Source organism: Anabrus simplex, chromosome 2 (assembly GCF_040414725.1).
Source record: "Anabrus simplex isolate iqAnaSimp1 chromosome 2, ASM4041472v1, whole genome shotgun sequence".
Classification (NCBI taxonomy): Eukaryota; Metazoa; Arthropoda; class Insecta; order Orthoptera; family Tettigoniidae; genus Anabrus; species Anabrus simplex.
Window position 1 is genome coordinate 872,300,218 of NC_090266.1, and position 18,477 is coordinate 872,318,694.

Here is an 18,477-nt window from a genome sequence, read left to right on the forward strand (position 1 = left end):
GTTGAATTATTTGTATGAAGATACTATTACCTACAAAACGAAAGATGTTGCAGAAGTGAAAATAAGTATTTGGAATCTGCTTTAAAAGTAAAGAAACACGTATTCCTTTGATTTCGGAAAATCCAATGAAAGGAGGGGTGGGGGTAAAAGAATTGAAAAATTAATTGTATGAGGATAATTATATATAATAAAAACTAAAGTTGCTATAGCCGTGAAAATTGGTATTTGGATCCCCTTAAAAACAAAGAAAAAACATTTTGAGGGGTGAATCATCTTGGGGGTGGGGGTGAAAAGGAGTTGAATTCCTTTTAAGAAGACACTTATCTCAAAAACTGAAGATGTTACAGTCGTGACAATTGGTATTTTGAAGATCCTTTGCTAATAAAGAAACAAGTATTTTCCCCGGAAAATTCACTTAAGGGGGTAATGTGAAAGGAAGTGAAAAAAGGAAATTATTTTATGGGGATACTTATATCTCAAAATTGAAGGTAACAGGAGTGAAAATTGGTATTTGGATCTAATTTAAACATAAATAAACACGCCTTCTTTTTTCGGTTTTGGGGTGGGGGTCAACTAAACGGCGGTGGGGTGAAAAAGAAGTTGAGACCAATTGATTTTACTGTTCATAATGTACTTGATTCTGATCATAAACCGATCATTTTTAATCGTTCCTGGGTTAGTTTTCAAGGGCCATCTTTTCCTTTGGAGACCTTATAGTTAGATTACAGTAGATTCTCCTGGCATATAAATAAAAATTTAATTCATTTCAAATAAACGATAGGAATGATATTGACCATGCAATTGTTCACCTCTATAACGGGCATTAATGCACGGAATTATATCATTCGTATCGCCAGAAATTCCGCGCACTTGCCTAGGTGCGACAATGGTGCTGGTCACATTGTCAGCAAGGACAATGGCAGCAGATGTAATTTACCGCCATGTAGCGGTCCTGCATAATAATAATAATAATAATAATAATGTTCTGGACCGTCGTCAAAATATGCGGACCGCGCTGGAAACGGATCCTGGACGGATAATGACTACGAATGCAGTCCGGTCACAGGTTCATTACCGCCAAGGTACTCAAGGCGCCACCACGCTGGATCTCCTCAAGGATTTGACCAATATTAAAAATGCTCATAAGAAAAGATGGCGAAGATTTAGGGATCCAACTGACCTGGCGGAATACCTGAAGCTATCCCGGGAAGTACGAAATCGATTGCTGGAAAGAAGGATTGAAAAATGGGTTGAACTTTGCCATCAGATCGCGAATTTTGGCGGATTATATATATGTGAATATAAATGTCAGTATAATACCGTAGCGAAGCACAGATATCTTGCTAGGCTGTATAAAAGAACGTGACTGACTGACTGACTGACTGACTGACTGATCTTCGCCGATCCAAAACTACTGGACATAAGGAAATTAAATTTTGAGGATACAATTTATATTACAACGTGGGTGCTCGCTAAGGGTAGACTTTTAGATATTCCGTCGCTAAGGGGGTTAAAAGGGGGAGGGATTTTTAAAATGAATATATATCTATATCTCAAAACTTTAAAAGTTTGCAGATGTAAAAATTGACATTTGAAATCTCTGTTAAAAATAAAGAAACACGTATTATTTTGTTTTCGATATCCCAATAGTAGGGGTGAAAAAGGGTGAAAAATGGGTTCAATGCCTTTAATGAGGCTACTTATATTTCAGAAATTGAAGATATTACAGACCTGAAAATTGTTTTTTAGGATCTCCTTTAAAAATAAACACGTACTTTTTGTTTTTGGAAAATCTGAAGAATGGGGGGGGGGGGGGCGGGTGAATTTTTAAAATGAATGTATCTATATCTCAAAACTTAAAAAGTTTACAGATGTAAAAATTGGTATTTAGTATCTTCTTTAATAATAAAGAAACACGCATATTTTTTTTCGGAGCATCCCAATAAGAGGGGTGAAAGGGGGTGAAAAATTGGTTGAATGCCTTTAGTGAGGATACATATAACTCAGAAAATGAAGATATTACTACCTGGAAATTGGTGTTTGGGATCTCCTTTAAAAATAAAGAAACACGATTTTTTTGTTTTTGGAAAATCCAAATATTGGGGGCTAGGGGGGCGGATTTTTAAAATGAGTGTAATGTAAAATGGAATCTCAAAACTTTAAAAGTTTACAGATGTAAAAATTGATATTTAGAATCTCCTTTAAAAATAAAGGAACACGTATTTTTTGTTTTCTCTAAATCCCAATTGGAGTGGTGAAAAAGTGTGAATGCGGGGTAGAATGCCTTTAATGAGGATACTTATATCTCAGAAACTGAAGATATTACAGACCAGAAAATTGGTATATGGAATCTCCTTTAAAAATAAAGAAACGTATTTTTTGTTTTTGGAAAATCCAATTAATGGGGGTTGAACAGGAGTGACAAATTGGGGTGATTCTTTAGAAAGACTAAATCTACAATGTATCTCATAAACGTAAAATGTTACAGACATAAAAACTGGTATTTGGAATCTCCTATTAAAATAAAGAAACATAGGTGACGTGTTTTCGGAAACTCCACATAAGGGGAACTAAAAACGGAGTGAAATTTTAAAATGAGAATTTCTACAGTATATATCAAAAACTTTACATGTTACAGAAATGAAGAATGGAATTTTTTAACTCTATTAAAAATAAAGAAACGTGTTCTTTTAGTTTTCGGATAAACCACTTATGTTAGGGGGTAAAAGTGGCTGAAAACGGGGTTGAATTCTTTTATTTAGGATACTGATATCTCAAAACTGAATATGTTAAAGACGTGAAATTTGGTATTTGGAATCTGCTTTAAAAGTAAAGAAACACGTATTCTCGGAAAATCCAATGAATGGGGGAGGGAGTGAAATAATTGAAAAATTAATAGAATTAATTGTATGAGGATAATTACATATAATAAAAAGTAAAGTTATTACAGACGTGAAAATTGGTATTTAGATCTCCTTTAAAAACTAAGAAAAACGCGTTTGGGAGACAGGAATCATCTTGGGGAGCGGGAGTGAAAAGGAGTTGAATTCCTTTCATGAGGACACATATCTCAAAAACTGAAGATGTTAGAGTAGTGATAATTGGTATTTAGAAGACCCTTTAATAATAAAGAAACAAGTATGTTTGGCTGGAATATTCACTTAAAGTGAATTATTTTTATGGGGATACTTATACCTCAACCTCCGTGGCTCAGACGGCCTCTCACCATTGGATACCGTGGTTCAAATCCAGGTCACTCCATGTGACATTTGTGCTGGACAAAGCGGAGGCGGGACAGGTTTTTCTCCGGGTACTCCGGTTTTCCCTGTCATATTTCATTCCAGCAATACTCTCCATTCTCATTTCATAGCATCTATCAGTCATTAATAAATCACTTTGGGAGTGGCGACCCCATCGTACTAATAGCCTATATCTGCTTCATTCATTCCATTCCTGACCCGGTCAATGACTGGAAAACAGGTTGTGTTTTTATTTCATTTTCACTTATACCTCAAAACTGAAGGTAACAGATGTTAACATTGGTATTCGGAATCTCCTTTAAACATAAAGAAAGACGTCTTCCTTTTTGTGATATTCTATGTAACTTATAGGACTGTTAAATTTGTATAGTAGGGTAGGAATTAGGTTTATTTTACGTGTTATTTGTGTATTTACAACACTGGTTAAGTGTAAGATAGAGACAAGTGTCCCCAACTTAGCCAGGTAAAATAAATAAAAACGGTAAAAAAGGAGGTGAGACCAATTGATTTTACTGTTCATAATGGACTTATAAGGAGCCTCCGTGGCTCAGGCGGCAGATCGCCGCCCTCTCACTGCTGGATTCCGTGGTTCAAATCCCGGTCACTCCATGTAAGGTACCATTAACGGGGGTGAAAATGGGGAAAACGGATTGAACACCTTTTATGAGAAGACATATCTCAAAAACGGAAGATGTTACAGACATGAAAATTGAAATTTGGAATCTCTTTGAAAATAAAGAAATACTTATTTTTGCGTTTTTGGATAATCCCATTAATAGGGGGTGAACAGGACTGACAAACGGGGTGAATTTTAAATAAGACTATATCTGCAAATTATCTCAACACACGTAACATATTACAGATTTAAAACTGGTATTTGGGTTTTTCCTGTAAATGTAAAGAAACATAAATAATATTTTCGGAAAATCCACTTAAAGGGAACTGAAAAAGGGGGTGAATTTTTAAAATTAGCCTATCTACCGTATATCTCAAAAACTTAACATGTTGCAGACGTGAAAGTTGGTATTTGAAATCTCCCTCAAGGATAAGGAAAACGTATTTTTTGGTTTTCGGAAAAAACCTTAACGGGCGTGGTGAAAGAATTGAAAAAGTTGGATTATTTGTATGAGAATGTATATGTATATATACCAAAAAATCTAAAGATGTTACAAACATGAGAAGTGGTATTTGGAATCTCCTTTAAAAATAAAGAAACACGCATTTGTGGGGGGGACGAAAACGGAGATGAATAAAGAAACACGCTTTTTTTGGAGGGGGGAATCAACCTAACGGGATGGGGTGAGAAAGGAGTTGAATTATTTTGTGAGGATACTTATATATCAAAAACTGAGGATGTTTGAGGCATGAATATTTGTATTTGGAATCTTCTTTAAAAGTAAAGAAACACGTGTTCTTTTGTCTTCGGATAATCGACTTAAGGGGTGAATGAATTGAGAAATTAATTGAATTATTTGTGTGAGGATACATATATCTCAAAAACTAAATATGTTAAAGACGTAAAAATTGGTATTTGGATTCTCCTTTTGGGGAGGGGGGAATCAACTTAACGGGTAGGAAAGGGGGTGAAAAAGGAGTTGAATTACTGAAGATGTTACTGACGTGAAAATTAGTATCTTGAATCTCCTTTAAAAATGAAGAAACGCGCATTGTTTTTTTGGAAAATAAACTTAGATGGGGGTGGGGGGAGGACTGCTCAAGGGGTTGAATTCTTTTTATGGGGATACTTATGTATATCTCAAAAAGTGAAAATGTTGCAGATGTGGAAATTTAAAAAACATGTATTTATTTTTTTCGACTTGAGAGAAGACTGTTTCTTACATGTACAGTTCTATATCGCATGGTAGTCTTAGCCCCAAAAGGTAATACCGTAGTTTACAAAGAATTTCTGGTGTAAATGAAACTCAATTTTTGGGTGAGTTTTTATACTTTTGGAATTTTAAGACCATGTCTTGGTACAATGCCGAGGAACGATTACGTAGATCAAATTACGAAATCCACGCATGCGAAGCCGCGGGTAATTGCTATTTTTATATATACTTATTATACATATTAGAGTCTCCGCTCAGGCGGCAGCTCGCCGGCATCTCACCTCTGGGTTACATGGTTCAAATCCCGGTCACTCCATGTGAGATTTGTGCTGAACAAGACGGAGGCGGGACAGTTTTTACTCCAAGTACTCTGGTTTTCCCTGTCATCTTTTATTCCAGCAACACTCTCCAATATCATTCCATTTCGTTTGTCAGTCATTAATCATTGCCCCAGAGGAGTGCGACAGGCTTCGGCAGCCGGCACAATTCCTGTCCTCGCCGTTAAATGGGGGTTTAGTTAATTCCATTCCTGACCCGGTCAAATGACTGGAAACAGGTTGTGGATTTGCACATAGGCATATTAAATTTGATATTCTATGTAACTTATAGGACTGTTCATTTTGTATAGTAGGGTAGGAATTAGGTTTATTTTACGTGTTATTTGTGTATTTACAACACTGGTTAAGTGTAAGATAGAGACAAGTGTCCCCAACTTAGCCAGGTAAAATAAATAATCTAGCCTATCTATCCATCTATCTGTCTGCACTAGGTAGCGCTCAGAAGTACGCTGCGCGACTTGTATTAGCATACCTGTACTGTCTTTGCGTACCGAATGTTGATCAATATAATGGCTTAAGCAAGTTGTCTGTGGAACATTCGATGCTTGATGTTAAAAGTTAGTATTACTGTTATCTTCTTGGAGTAAGTGTCCAGTACTATGTAATTTAGTAACCTCAGATTTCATGTCGATTAATGGGTGAATTGGAGAGTTGCTCTTCGTTACCGATATACATTCAATTGCACGCTTCGCAGAATTTAATATACGGACTTCCCCACTAGTATGAAGTAAAAAGTAATCTAAATCCATCCGTGCACGGGCTATGACGGCCTCTGAAGGAGTGGAGGCTATAGACATTCATTATTCGTAACCTCAGCACTTGGTGAGAGAACGGGCTTAGCTCTATGCCTGGCCAAGTCTGCCCCAGGAATAAGCTACTCATTTCCGGTGTAGACTGAGTGAATCCTAGGATTATGTGCCTCTCTAGAAGTGAGAGTCTTGTTCGTACAATTTTCGACTTACCGACAGAGAATAGAATCAATGGTCTTCCCAGTGAATCGAGCACCCTTTTTACCATCGCGGTAAGAGGCTAACATGAAGTATTAAGTAAAACTAGACATCGTAGTCTTTGAGAAAAATCGATTACAGTTATAACCATTTTACTACAAATAATTCAAGCCCGCGTTGCTCACAATTGGTAGGCGTACCATTCATGCGCATGGCATTTTGTTACGCAACTTAAGAAACTGTATAAACATACAAACTTCTGAAACAACATCCCATTAGGGTCTTGGTCTGCCAAGACGACTGCTGCCCAGCCAGATATCTTGCGTATTTTCGACATTTACATGGTCAGCATAACTACATCCTCAGCCGAATTGCTTGGCTTCAGTGACCGAGCCACTGCCTTTCGTGCCAGACAGCTCCTAAGCTGGTCTCGCGAAGCTGAGCGATCCCCGTTCCAGCCCTTTGTCCAGAATTTAAAATTCCTGGACCTTTTCTACTTGTTTTACGTCGCACCGACACAGACAGGTCTTATGACGACGATGGGACAGGACAGGGCTAGCACTGGGAAAGAAGCGACCGTATCCTTACTTAAGGTACAGCCCCAGCATGGTTCAATCATGGTATAAAACAAAATATAGGAAGGTAGACGGACTTGCCTCGCTTTTTTTCCTAAATGATATGAGACAATATTTTATTCTTATCACTTATCATACTCCTATAGCAAGCTCATCAGCGGTAGTCTAGTGGTAGCGTTCTTGCTTGACGACGTGGGGTTTTGCTGTCCTGGAATCGGATCCCGGTCGTGGAAATTATTCCTGCTTAAAATTTATTTTTACACATTAAAAAGCACCCCAACTAACTTCAAGGCTGCCAAGGCTGAGTTTCGAGCCGACTGTCCCTCCAATGTAAGCTTACAGCTACACGATCCGTATCACATACCCAACTCGCCCGATAATAATAATAATAATAATAATAATAATAATAATAATAATAATAATAATAATAATAATAAAAATAATAATAATAATAATAATAATAATAATAATAATAATAATAATTTTATGAACTATCGATTACAAACATTCGATAGATGCTGTGTGATGAAACTGGCGAATCTATTGGGTGTCAACAGACTTGTTTTCTTTTGGTTGTATGCTGACAAACTTAACGTTTCTTCGTCTACGCCTTGACGGTGTGCTTGTAGGGACCGGATGTTGTTAAAAAGTTATCATTTTTCGTCGTTACATTAGGACGTTGCTCAGTAGTATAGAAATTCGTGAAATGTAATCTTTTCTTCCTTTGCATTAGGAAGTTGCTCAATAGTATAGAAATTCATACTGCGATATAACAAACGATTATGGCACGTTTTTAGTTTGCATTCTTTTGCATTTTTTGCCGATTTGTGAGGATCAGTCATTATTTCATCTTTCGAGAATATTTTACGTAAATATATAGCATTTTGAATAATTTTCAGATCATTTTGAAATGTTTTTAAATTTATGCCTGTATTCTTTATTGTCAGACTGATAAAATTCCGCAAGTGACAATATGAAGGATTGTATTTATTCTTACATATGGTTACATTTGTAAAATATCTGTCATGACCAAGCAAACTGATCAGCAGTTGTTGGTGATTAAGAAAGGGTAAGGGATGGATTTATACCTGTGGGTCTTGTGTTTCCGAGATGTACAATAAAAGGTGCTCAAAGCGGAAACTTGTCCACTACGGAATATTTTCTCGGTCCCGGCGAAGCTTACGGCGCTGTAATGTTCTTACTTTTGTATAATGCAGAATCTCTTCAACGCGGAAGTGGAAACAAATCTACTTGTACAATGCGGAAAATATTAGGAAATGATGTAGTCCCACGTACAGTACTTGTGGAACGAACGAAGTGCTTGAAAACGCATCGCCAATATCCAGCTTGTGTTAAGCAAGAAACGTTCCCTGTGGGGCAGAGAACTTCATTCGAAATGACGAGCACCACATTTTCGAATCGGCTACAGCCCTCCTAGCAGTAAGAAAGGCCGAGAAAGAAGAGGAGGGAGACTGAAGAAGAAGAAAACAAGATCAGAACGCATGAACAGACCCACAGTGCTGTTGTGACGTAAAGCAATTTACCATTACATCTAACGCTTCCACTCTTCTTGAACTAACGCACTCAGCTCAGGACTGCATTCAGAAAGATACGATTAGAAAGACGAGAAAACAAGTTTCTTTGTTTGAACTGTGGAAAAAAGCTTAGTGTTGAGATTTTGAGAAGTACTGTATAGAGTTTTATGATGCAAAATAAGTTTAAGGAGCACATATCCAGCGTTCTGAAATAGGGTTGTGATAAAGTGAAAATGATTTACTGTGTACAATTCTGTATGTAATAATAAAGTGCAGTAATAATGATAATAATTAGGGCTCGGATGTTTAGGAAAAGTCATATTTTTTCTTTGTGTCTATTTTCTTGCCTGATTGGTTTTTGGTGCAAATCAGGTGATTATCGACGCAATTAAGTGATTATTTCTCATATAAATGCATATTTTGACCTATATTCGTAGAAACGTCATATTTCGGCGGTTTGGCGACAGCTGTAGCTGTGCAAAATCAGCGTCAACTTTCCGAATGAGAACCAGTATTCACAAAGCTGCTTTTCCGTATCATATCTGTAGTTAATACAAGTGGAATACTCTGCCTCTTCTATCAAGATTGCGCAGGAATTGTTTTCCAACAGTTTGTCAGAAAGTCTGGCATATATTAAGTCGAACGTTGGAATTATATCGAGTGCAATTACCCGTTTAGAAGCTGCTAGCTTAGAAATTCATGCAAGTATTGAAATTATGAGAAGTGTTGAACTTTCAGCTCAACAATCACATGGAATAGTTGGCGTCAGTGTAAAAAAGGAACTTCAAAATGTGCTTAATCGAAGTGACGGTTTTCGCTGTGTGTGCAAGAGAAACTGATGTTAGTCGAGGAGAAGGTACCAGTGCATTTCAAGATGAGTGCATACTCGATAGTAAAGATTTAATATTATTTAAATATCCACCAATAACTTCTTGTGACGTAGGAAGGAGCTTCCCTTCTTACAAGAATGTGTTAAGTGATAATGGGAGGTTTTTCTCGCCTGATGCTTTGAAGATGAATCTTGTACACTTCAATACCACCCGCGGAGAAGAATGAAAAAGTTATGTGAATTTGCACTATTTGCCCTGCCGCCCTACCATAATCTATCGAAAGACATCTACTTAATTTGTTTCGAAGTGCTCAGTTTAAACTTTAAGGCATTTGAATAATATTAATATAATCTGAGCTTAAACGTTCCAAAATATATTTTTTTAAATAGATTGATTTCTAGTTTTCTCGTATTTCAAACCACTAATGAAGGGTGCAAACATGTCTTGACATTTAAAATGTTGTGTGACCTGATAATCTTAGCGAAGTTTGTAGGGCCTACTTTATAGGTATGTATTCACAAATGTTTGATAAGTGAATCGAGTACAATAGACTGTGAATAACTGCTTAACATGTATATTCAGAAAATTAATATGAAAGAACAAAGAATTAAGTTAACAAATGCGTATCAAAGGATTTGCCGTTTCGATTTATAACGTATTTTAAAATTACCATATTTAGATTAATCATTTTTGGGTCATATTTTGTAATTTTTACGTCATATTTCGTCAATTTTGAGGTCATATTTGCTTGCTTATTTGGGCTATTTTTAGGTCTTAAACATCCGAGCCCTAATAATAATTAACAAGTCGGTGTATTACAGTACTACGTACATCAAACTGGATAACCGAGCGTCATGCGTAGGCAGATGCAGGTAAGCTTTAAATAATGTTTAAAATTACTCTTTTAAGACAAAACACCCGAAATTTTGTGTAATGGGGAAACTTGTCTAATTCGGAAATTACTTTTGGTCCCTTTACAATTTCTCTTTGAGCAAATTTTAGTGTAAATGCAGGAACACGATACAGAACTCTGATAATTAGGAGAAAGTATTTCGTAACGTGTCTGAAGCACAAGGAATGCACCAGACTTCGCATCCGCCACTACAGCCAGGCATTCGCCCCCGCGAACATTAAGGCCAAGCACAAATGGAAATAAGAAAGGATCGCAAAACACTTTTATATAACTTTCCGCTTCAGTAGAGAACTATCCCCCCAAGTAACTCTGTGCGAGAAAAATGCCGAACGTGAAACCACTACAAAGTGTACTTTTAATTCAGCTAGTGAATGAATTTGGAAAATACGTGTTTTAAATGTTGCATTGTTGCACTGAGTGCGGAAAGGAAGTTCTTTATACAACATAGCATTAAATGAGAAAAACATCTGAAAGCTGTAACGTGTGCGAAGGACAACTAGGTTTTTCGGGGGCAAAGTGCTTGAACTACATCTAGCAGATCATTATGTCCATATTTATATACGTTTCCAAGTGAATTAAGAGATAATTATTTCTGTAAAAATAAGAGCTGAGCAGTGAATAGAACAGGGATATATTACTTGTAAAACCATTGTTATACACGGACACCAGAATTCAGTTCCGTCATATATTTTGAAGTCATTTTTTACTTATTTTATAGCATTTTCCCATAAATTAAAAGGCATTCTATTGATCATTTTCAGTGATTTTACAGGTCATCAACATCCACTTCATACTTATGAGGATGCGAAGCAAGGTCTTCGCGAAACGTCGATTTTTTCAGCACTTTGTCTTGTTTTACACTGAAAGCACAGAAGAGACTATCATGTCTTGTGTTTGAGGCTATGAAAGCATAAATGAAAGAATTTGCTGTTGATATTTCCACGAGTTGTTGTATACACACTATGTTATTTAAACGAGTTTTTGACTGATAATAAATCCCCGCATGACTCAGCGGAATATTACTATAATGTGTCAGGCGATATACTAAGGGTGAAAACAGTGGAACTTACCTGCAAAGGGAGCCATATACAAGCAGAAACGTTTGTTTCTTGCGCGCACGTCTGGTGCGTGGCATGATCGCGTAGCATTTGCTACCTTCTAGACAGCACTCAATAATGACCAACACGTCACTAACACAATTCCTGCACTAGCAGACTGAAAGCGGGATGGAAATCCCAGCGGGGAAGTGGGAGGCGCTGCACAGTCTCAAGTCCTGGGCTTGCTCACTTTCCCCGCCAGAGCTACGAGGTCTCGTGTCGAAACTGGTTTACCATGCTGTATTGGTTCAGACAGAACCTCGCTTCTTGTGTTTCCTTGAGAACAGTGCTCTTTACTCAACTCTAGGATACAGCATCTGTTGCTAATTCTCATGTTACGGCTCTACAATCATTTCCAGATAGCGAGAAGGTTCTTCAGCCTCTGTGATAATATCAAATCGAGGTGTTTTAAAATAATTATCATGCGTGCACTTTAAAGTCTAAAATCCAGATTTTCCTCATTTGCCGCAGTGCATTATAAAAACTTCGAAAATGAATGAAGAAACTTCCAGTTGTACATCAAATTCATGTCATCAAGAGGAAAGTAGCCTACTTCCTGTCCTTTCTTTCCAGTTTACTGGTGTTGATACATTTTGGTCAGTTTTACGGCCGACTGCCTTTCCTGACGCCAACCCCATGTGGAGGGACGTTTTTAATATTGCTTGTTTCTGTCAACGTAGGTAGTGTGATGTGTTGTGTGTAGGTTGAGAGAAGTGTAATAAGACGAATACAAACATCCAGTCCCTGAACTAAAGGAATTAATATGCGCATTTAAAAGTCCCGGTCCAGCTGGGAATCAAATCCAGGGTTCTCTATTACGGTGTAGGGGGCAACGCGTCTGCCTGTCACCCGGCGGCCCCGGGTGCGTTTCCCCGCCGGGTCAGGGGTTTTTAATTGTAAATGATTAATATTCCTGGCCTGGGGATTGGGTGTTTGTGTCGTCCTCACATTCAACACACTACACTTCCGCAATTCCAATTACACGCAGGTTCATATCATATGGTGCAAGTAGTGGCAAAAGATCCACACGGGTCGACGCCACGAACAAACAGCATTTTTCTTTTAAAAAGTTGATCGTTCAGCGGGGAAGCCGGATTCCAATAGGAAAGTATTCATCTATTTATATACAGTTGAATCTAACTTATACGTATATCAAGGGAAAAAGAAAAAAAACTACTTGTAACTCAGAATTACTTAGTAATCACACGTACACAATACATCACATATTTACTGGAAAAACCAATGGAATAGACCTACATGTGTAAATAATTGCAAATAATAAATACATTCGGACAGAAAATATTATTTTGAACTTGGTCCAGTCTTAAAGAAATCAGATAGTTTGGCTTGTTTTACTTTTCTTGCATTAAGAGTATAAACCTCCTTTTGCAAACTTAGTAATGAATTCAAAGCATTTTCACTACGACTTTTCGCAATGATGTAACGCCTACACACATGGATAGATAGATAAATGTCTTTATTGGCGTAGTTAAGGCCATTGGGCCTTCTCTTACACTAAACCAATTAGTATACATTAAAGTCATAAGTAATACTACCGTAATTAATACTAGAAGACACAATTTAAACACAATCAAAATATAACTGAAATAAAATACCACCACAGTGAGACGTACATACAACAGCAGCAATAATAATAATAATAATAATAATAATAATAATAATAATAATAATAATAATAATAATAATATTGTAGTAGCATGATCACTGAAGGGCCAGAAATTAGCGCTGTGAAGAGGAGGCGGACCTCCTGTTGATTGAATCGGATAATACGATTACAGCGCTCCTCCGGAGGCCTCCGGTAGTCCTCCGATTGAATTCACTGGCGGAAAATTCAAATGCTTTGATGTGGGCAATGTTGCAACGGTGATCTTAGGAGGAATTACAATTTAGATTTTAGTACTAATTCCACAGATGCATGTGTTCCCCTACGTTTGTCATTCAAATGATGTAGTCGTTTCAAGATCGCCGCATTATTTGTTACGTTATGAATAACAGATTTTGATCTGCTGACGTTCAGTTTGCAATAGGTGCAGGTGGATGGAATACTGTAGATTGAATATTGGCATATATTATACTGTTGCAAATGCGTTAACAATATTATTGTTAATACTGGTAGTAAAATAGTTTAAGTGGTAATTATATTCCATTGCATGTAAACATGTATTATATACGATGTTCTTACATTAATTATACTCGTAGCTCATTTATTACGGAACAGTACATCCGGCTCCATGGCTAAATGGTTAGCGTGCTGGCCTTTGGTCACAGGGGCCCCGGGTTCGATTCCCGGCAGGTTCGGGAATTTTGACCTTAATTGGCTAATTTCGCTGGCGCTGGTACTGGGTGTATGTGTCGTCTTCATCATCATTTCATCCACATCACAATGCGCAGATCGCCTAAAGACGTCAAATCAAAGGACCTGCATCTAGTGAGCCGAACTTGTCCTCAGACACTCTCGGCACTAAAAGTCATACGCCATTTCAGTTTTTACTGAAGAGTACGAACTGATTGAAACTGGTTATATGCTGTACCGGGCTGAGTAGTTCAGACGGTAAAGCGATGGCCTTCTGAGCTCAAGCTTGCGGTTTCAATTCCGACTTTGCTCGGCGGTACCTGAAGGTGGTCAGGTGTACCGGCAGTAGCGGCGATTGGGAATTAGAAGTAGGGGGGGAAAGGTAAAGACAACAAAGTACCCCAGTTTGTGGGATATAGTGGGGGGGGGGGTATATACGTTATACATTAAAACTGAAAAAAAGCTACTAAATGGAATTTCGACAGAGAGGTAAAGATTCTCAGACTACCAACTTACCTGTGTTGATAATATTTATTTGAGATTTTGATTCAATACTATACAATAAAACTTTCACGAGAGGAACAATATTACACATGTATTACAATTAAATAGACGTACGGCGTGATTATATAATTAAAACCATTTAGTATTTGACTACAAACTAAAAAAAAAAAAAACTGACACTAAATAGACTGCCAGACTAACGAATGCACGCGTACCCTTCCTCACAGCACATACAAAGTCTCCACTACAGTACTCGCTGTGGCGCTATAGAAATCGGTTAACCGCATGAACGACTTTGTTGCGTATTTCCGCTAATAATTTCGTTATTAATTAAAGCAAATAATTAGCTGATAAGACAACAGGGCTTGTACAAATTGCTTGTTTTAATAATTCCTATAATACCTTGTTTCATCCAGCTAAAATGGAATACAAATGCAAAGTTTTCTCCACAAAGTAGGGGGCGACTGTCCCCTCTCGCCCCCCCCCCTAATCGCCGCTACTGTACCGGCACATGAAAGAACTCCTGTAGGACAAAATGTCGGCACCTTAACGTCACAGAAAACCACAGAAGTGGTTATGGGAGTACAACAATAATAATAATAATAATAATAATAATAATAATAATAATAATAATAATAATAATAATAATAATAATAATAATAATCCTTCCATCAATTTACCCTCCCGGGTTGGGTGTTCCCTCGGACCTATACCGCCTCAAGGACAGTGTCCTGGAGCGTGAGACTTTGGGTTTTGTTTTATGTCGCACCGACACAGATAAGTCTTATGGCGACGATGGGATAGGGAAGGTTTGGGAGTGGGAACGAAGCGGCCGTGGCCTTCAGTTAGGTACCATCCCGGCATTTTCCTGGAGGGGAAGTGGGAAACCACGGAAAACCATCTTCAAGGCTGCTGACAGTGGGATTCGATCCCACTATCTTCCGGATGAAAATGGGTTCGAACCCCACTGTCGGCAGCTCTGAAGATAGTTTTACGTCGTTTTCCATTTTCACGCCTAGAAATTACTCTCCTTAGCCGTTCCTATCACATCGTCGTCATAAGACGGCATGACGTAAAGCAAATTTTTACAAAAGTAATCGACAAATGAAACACGAACGATAAATGAGAATGTATATATTTCCTATATTCTCCTTCGTCATACTTATAAAGCAGTATTTACTATGTCGCCAGCACATCCGTTGCGCACCACGGATGGAACGGCAAGCGAGGCACACATTCAGTACTGTTGCTCCGTCCTCCGCTCGCCCTCCGCTCGCGTGCCGAAGCACCGATTGGTTTCCCAGCAACAGTTTACTACCGGAGAATACCGGAGGGAGCGCTCACTCGCACTACCGATTGCAATCATAGGAGCAACTGCTCCGTTCCCAGCTCTATTCGCAACAGTAGCTCCGAGTGTAAGGACTTAGTGGGCTGTAATTTCAAACTTACGTCCATGAATGTAGGCGCCCTATAAAAATCGTTACCTACATAAACAAAAATTGATCTATATCACCGATATTTCATACAATACCCCTTAACAAAGAACGTATAGTCATTCAGAATAATTAATGCATCCTCTCATTTGTTATCAAGAAAATGCAATTATATCGACATATAATACATACCCCATATACCTGTAGGTATAAACCCTGTAGATACAACAAACAATACAGGGTGTTAGGGGTATACGTGCAGATATTAAGCTAGTCGGCAAAGAAAAATACATCTCACAATATATGCTATGTACTTTTTACCTTGTCCTATTAGTTTGCCCATAACTGAGCCAAATATTTCAGGAGCTAATGTGTTTTGAACGGCCGTAGTAGGATACGCCGGTTACGTCATTCTGTCCACGCGTAGTGGAAGTACAGTAGCAGAGTATAGGGCTTGTTGAACCTGTTTCTTATCGCAGGCCAACACATGTTGTTGTGCACTTCCCCTAAAGGCTTGGCAAGTAGGAGAGGTTGACTCACGTGCCTGGCCACTTGCTGTACTCGAAAACCGGTCTAGGGTAGTCTGTGTGAAAAGTACACAGAATTCTTACAGTGACGTCGAAGATCCGTACCACCACATGCATGCGAATCAAGTGTTGTGTAGTTGTGTGTGATTTATAAGACGTCATTGGCATTACTCAGTGATCCAAGCTGACAAAATTACAGGAAATAGTTAATAAGTAATGAAAAATGGGCGCAAAATTTCTGTGCTGTTATTGCGACACTCTACGATGAACTTCTGACAATAGACAATGCGAGTTGACTATGCTTATTCATAAACTTTTCAGGTCAATGAAAGGACGGTGGGCACTGAAAGAAAAGACTATAAGTATTCAGTGAAATTGTTATTAATGAGACAAATTTCAAAAACCGTAGTTTCATCCATCGTGAACATTGCTCGAAGGAAAAAGAGCTACTGTGGAATTGCCACCGGGCATTTGTAATAGAAGGCTTATTCTGCATTTTCCTAATATGTTTACCCTCCAGGGTTGGTTTTCGCTGGGACTCAGCAAGGGATCCCACCTCTACCGCCTCAAGGGCAGTGTCCTGGAGCGTGAGACATTGGGTCGGGGATACAACTGGGGAGAATGACCAGTACCTCGCCCAAACGGCCCCACCTGCTAGGATGAACAGGGGCCTTGCGGGGGATGGGAAGGGATAGAAAAGGAAGAGGGAAGGAAGCGGCCGTGGCCTTAAGCTAGGTACTATCGCGGCATTTGCCTGGAGAAGTTGAAAACTACGGGAAACCACTTTCAGGATGGCTGAGGTGCGAATCAAACCACCTCTACTCATTTGACCTCCCGAGGCATAATGGGCCCAGTTCCAACTTTCGTACCACTTTTCAAATTTCGTGTCGGAGCTCGAAATCGAACCCGGGCCTTCGGGGGGTGGCAGCTAATCACACTAACCACTATACCACACAGGAGGACAGAAGGCTTATTACTAGACAGTAAGTGCCGATAGGTAAAGTGATGACTGTAATGGACCCGCTTAATCAGAACTTCCGTAATCATAATAATATTACTACTACTACTACTACTACTACTACTACTACTACTACTACTACTACTACTACTACTAATAATAATAATAATAATAATAATAATAATAATAATAATAATAATAATAATAATGTCTTTACGTTCCACTGTCTAATTTTCACGGTTTTCGGAGACGCTGAAATGCCAGAATTTTTTACCGCAGTGTTTTTTAGTGCAAGTAAATCTACAGACACGAGACTGGCTTATTTGAGCACCTTCAAATACCACCGAACTGAGCCGCCATCGAACCTGCCAAGGTGGGATCAGAAGACCAGCGCTCTATCGTCCGAGCTACTCAGTCCGGCATTAGAGGTTAGAATAAGTTGGTCGTGTGGTTAGGGGCGCGCAGCTGTGAGTTTGCATTTTGGTGATAGTGGATTCGAACTCCGCTGTCGGCAGCCGGGAAGATGGTTTTCCGTAATTTCCCATTTTCACATCAGGGAAATACTGGGACTGTACCTTTATTAAGGCCTCGAACGCTTCCTTCCCACTTGTATCCCTTTTCTCTCCCATCGTCGCCGTAAGACCTACTTGTGTCGGTGCGACGTAAAACAATTTGTAAGTACATGTTTCGGTAATTCCGGAGACATGTCCGCCATTATAAGATTAGTAATAATTCGGACTTGTTAAAAGTTCAGTGTTTTCTGTAGTGTTTTCTGACAGATTACCAGCTACGGAGTTTGAGTGGGGCGTTTAATTTTATTTTAGTAATAGTAATAATGGACTAACACAGTTTTTATTATAATATTGGTAGGTGGCTTTACGACGAATGCAAGCTGACAGCCGCGCGCTCCTAATCACACGGCCAACTCGCTCAGTAATAATAATAATAATAATAATAATAATAATAATAATAATAATAATAATAATAATAATAATAATAATAAATGTTTACGTGCCAATGGAGACGCGCGGTTTCGGAATTTTGGCCACGGGTATTCTTTAACGAGCCTGTAATTCTACCGATCAGAAGCGGACGTATTTGAGCACCTTCAAATACCAGCGGACTGAGCCAGGATCGAGCCTGCTAAGTTCATGAAACCAGAGCTTGAACCGTCTGAGCCACTCAGCCTGGCAACGTTTATTTTGATACGTTCAATAGGCACTGCAAAAGCAGAATGCTTTAATTTACCAATAAACAAGTTCTTTTCGTTTGGAAGCACGAAGAGGAGGTACGTTTAATTAATTTATTTTTATAACATGTCCCTTATTGATATGAAGCAAAACGTTCGATGTGCTTTGACAATTCAATTCTGATACTACTCACTTGGTAATCCTATCCCACGCATTCTTTCGTTTAC

General features: G+C 38.5%; 1 protein-coding gene across 12 annotated transcripts in view; it reads right to left on the minus strand.

The window, feature by feature from the left end:
- LOC136863154 (uncharacterized) overlaps positions 1–18,477 on the minus strand; it is a 989,332-nt gene that overhangs the window by 129,690 nt on the left and 841,165 nt on the right. The window contains exon 1 of one of the 12 annotated variants that reach the window (XM_067139504.2): positions 11,298–11,396. The exons of the other annotated variants lie outside the window; for them this stretch is intronic. The gene's annotated coding sequence lies outside the window, so the exon portion shown is untranslated. Of the gene's footprint in view, positions 1–11,297; positions 11,397–18,477 lie in introns of those variants that run through there. 12 annotated transcript variants of the gene reach the window in all.